Source organism: Morone saxatilis, unplaced genomic scaffold (genome assembly GCF_004916995.1).
Source record: "Morone saxatilis isolate NCDOM2014 unplaced genomic scaffold, NCSU_SB_2.0 Contig0, whole genome shotgun sequence".
Taxonomy (NCBI): Eukaryota; Metazoa; Chordata; class Actinopteri; family Moronidae; genus Morone; species Morone saxatilis.
The window spans coordinates 3,132,651-3,136,654 of NW_023339650.1; positions in this window are offsets into that span (position 1 = coordinate 3,132,651).

Genomic DNA, 4,004 nt, shown 5'->3' on the forward strand with positions numbered 1-4,004 from the left:
ACCCTGTCTCCGGTTCACCGCTTTTCCTTTCTTGGAACACTTTTGATAGGTACTGACCTCTGCAGACCAGAAACACCCCACAAGTGCTGCAGGTTTGGAGATGCTCTGACCCAGTTATCTAGCCATCACAATGTGGCCCTTGTCAAAGTCACTCAAGTCCTCACGCTACCCATTTTTCCTGCTTCTAACATCAACTTTAAGGACAAAATGTTCACTTGCTGCCTATATCCCACCCACTGACAGGACCCATGATAACCAGAACCAATCAGTGTTATTCACTTCACCTGTCAGTGCTCATAATGTTATGGCTGATTGGTGTATGTTGATCCCTTTGGCATAGTATGATTTTATTTGATCTTGTGGATATTATTTGCGTGTTGTATATTCAAGTATATGCAGGATTTTTTTATGTACATGTCAACATGTGCTTAAATCTTTATTTTCCACTGGGCAAGGAGGTTTGAGTTGTAAAAATTAAACGATGAAGTCTGGTGGTGTTCTATATGTGTAGACAAACCAATAATGAATTTTTCCTAATAACAAGTATTGTGTGTTAATGAAAACCTGATATATCTTCTTCCTCTGTGCCATAGAGCTCCATTGTTGTCCAAAAACTATTAAAACACATAAATGAGCCACACTGTTGCACTGGGTGACATGTTCCTTTATCACCATGAGCACACACACCTTATGAATCTATATAGTTGTGAGTTGGTTTTAAAGACGTACGTCTTCAGTTGAAACCAAGTACAGAAATCAGAAGGTGTTGAAAGATGGACACATTGTTCTTTTTGTTGACAGCTACAAAAATGTAGTATCACCAGCCATTTAGGTAGAAAATTAGATTGATTAAAGATCAGATTGTATCTATTGCCTTTCCTGGACTAGATCTGGCACACTCCTTGCACATTCATCATACCTTTCTCTATGCCTTTCCTACAAGATTTTTTTCTCTATCCCTCCCACACAAGCAAGACAGGTTTTCTCATTAAAAAATAGGTTCACATAGTTTCTGTCCTAAAACAATACTTGTGTGCCCACATGTTACATTTCAAGTAAATTATTGCTATAAATGTCCCTCTTGTTCACTCCGGTCATAAAGATATCCCTTGCTGTCACGATTCCACTGTAATTGACGGTGGTCAAAATTTACAGTCCGCATTCTGTGCAAAAATACATTCCAGTATTAAGCAAGCTAATATTAGCAGTCTAAATAAGACAAAACAAGAAGGTGTCTTACAAAGTACTGTCTTATTGCTGCAAAATATTCTCTATGTGGCAGTTTCTCTATACTGCAGCACAGAAAAGACACACCGTCTGGAGAGACAAAAAGCGTGTGTGTCCTAAGAGAGAAGATTTGATTTGTCAAACTCAGACATGTTTGCATTAAAACAGTTATGTTAAACAGTTTCAGTCCTGGTTGTATTTGCAATGCAGAACTACTCTCACAAAGACATTTCAATGACAAGCACTACTGCATTTATATACCATCAAATCAGAGGATGTTTACCTAGCTAGCAACTGGCGTAATCAACCTGCCCATGTCCTCTATATTATTACTCTGACCTCCCACATATTGTAATTACCTCTTCAGAGAAGAACAAAGACTGTGCATAACAGAGAGAACGGTGTGTAAGTTGAAAGAGAAACAGCAGCTGTTTAATCACACAGTAACAGTGGTATTTGAAGGGTAGGTCCTGTTCCCTACAGTGTGTCTCGCATCCAAATCAAAGCCATGCACCGGGGCTACATGAAGACAGGAAGCTGGGTGTTGAATCATGCCTGATGGGTTCAGCGCCTCAGATGTTAGGTGGAAAAAGGGGGAAAAAAACAAGCCAACAACAACAACAACAAAAAAAACGACCAGACAAACAGGTAGGCAGGCAGACGACAGGGGCTGTGCTCCCAGATATGATAGTGCCTCAAGCTAACCTGTCTTCGGGTGATAAGCGTCAAACGCCAAAGCGCTGGGTCGCTTAAGAGCATGTAGTATTTAACTTTGGCTCCACACACGTATCTGATTCTCTCCCCAACTCTGTCCATTTCACACAACAATCTGTTGTTTAGGAGTTGGTAATTGTGTTTGGTTGTGGATAACAAGTTTCCTCAAATCAAATACATCATAGCACATGATTGGTAAGAACAAATTCTAAAAACTGATTTCCAGAAGCAAAAAATGTACAAGGAAAACAAATCAAGAAAACTGTAAATAATTTCCTGAAAAATGACTTCTTAAAAAGAGTGGGAACCCAGAGAAATGTAATCTTAAATATTACATGTTTAATATTTAAATTGAATTATTATAAAACCCCTCTGCAAAAATACAATTTCTCAGTACTTCATTGTGTTCTAATGCAAACAAATGCAGCTTCTCTGCTACTCTGCAGTCTGCCCACATAGACGGAGGGAGGCTGGAGGAGGGACGGGGCTATTCCCTGAAGTAAGCTGGTTTCTCCTGCAACATATGAAAGACAAACAGTGAGCACAGTGCAGAAATTGAAAGAGCAGTGCGAGGTGTTAGATGAGATAGTTTTGACAAACAAGCATGCAGTGTCTGGGGAATAAGCCCCTGAAGTGAGACCCCAAGCAGCACATATACTCTGGGTTTGTTTAAATGACATACAGTACTTCAGCACTCAAGTAGCACAGACAAGGCTCCATTCTGACAGGGCAGATATGATTACCAAGACTTTTTGGGCTGAAGGTGCTGATGCAGTAGATGTTTTGGTAAAAATGTAATCTTTTTATAGGGTCATAAAGCTGACGGAGCATTTTAGACATGACACAGTGAAACATCCGCTGAAATCTTTACAGACATGAGTGTAAGTTCCTCTGTTTGCCAACAACCACATATGCCCGATGTGTAGTGCATAAACATATCAGTCACTGGATGTAATGTTTCACTCATTAGCACCTGAATGTGTCGATACAGGTTATGCTCATTAAAATGATGTGTCAGCCACAGCGGAACAGCCTGACTTACCCAACGCCTTTTGTCTGTCTGTGGATTGTCTATTAGCTAAATAAATGTTGTACTTTCTTCAATGCAATTTTAATGATGAGCAGAAACTCTGTGCATGGTCCAACACAAACAGTATACACTTTTTGATCATTGATGCACTGTGGAGCTGCTTGAAATTATTATAAATGAGTTCAACTCAAACTGAGGACACCAATTGCCTTAAACCATTTAAATGTATTACCTCCAACAATTTAAGCATGAAAAAATATTTGATTTGAGTACAAGTAGGTCGTAACTTGGGTAAATTAAGTTAATTGTACCAATTTAATTCAGTTAATTGAACTGAAAACTAGTAAGTGTATTACACTCACATGCAGCATTTCTCCAAATGTATTTAAAAAGCTTTTAGTTATTTATCTGAATAAAGTAAGACTAGCTTTAATGCATCTTCTTTATACAAATGTTTGCATTTAAATTATTACATTAACTGTTAAAACAGCTTATCGATTATTAAAATGGTAGTCAATTAATTTTGGGGCTAACATTTTTTAATGATATAAAGTCAACTTAAAGAAAATAAGTCGATGTAACAAACTTGAATATATCACCAATATTATTATGTTATTTCTTCTACAATTAATTTTTGAGTTGGGTTTAATTCATCTGAATGAATGTAATTAATTTTTAGAAGGATTAAGTTATGCTAGCTTAAATCTTTATTAAGATCTATTAAGGTGAGAGCTCTGATAACTTGGATAAGGATAATTACTGTTGATCATATTTTCACTGCTTTGGGCGTCACTTCCATTTTATGATAATATTGTACACACCATAGTCACTGCTGAGGGAACGTGGCAGCATGGTGAATGCAATCGTATTATTTCTAATTGCAGTGACACAAAAGTACAATGCCTGAAACTACTACAAACCAATGTTGTAAATATCCAAAGTAACCTTTGAATTACATCAGTCTGTCTAGATCAGGGGTCGGCAACCTTCAACACTCAAAGAGCCATTGGGAGCCACAAAACCCCTTTGACAT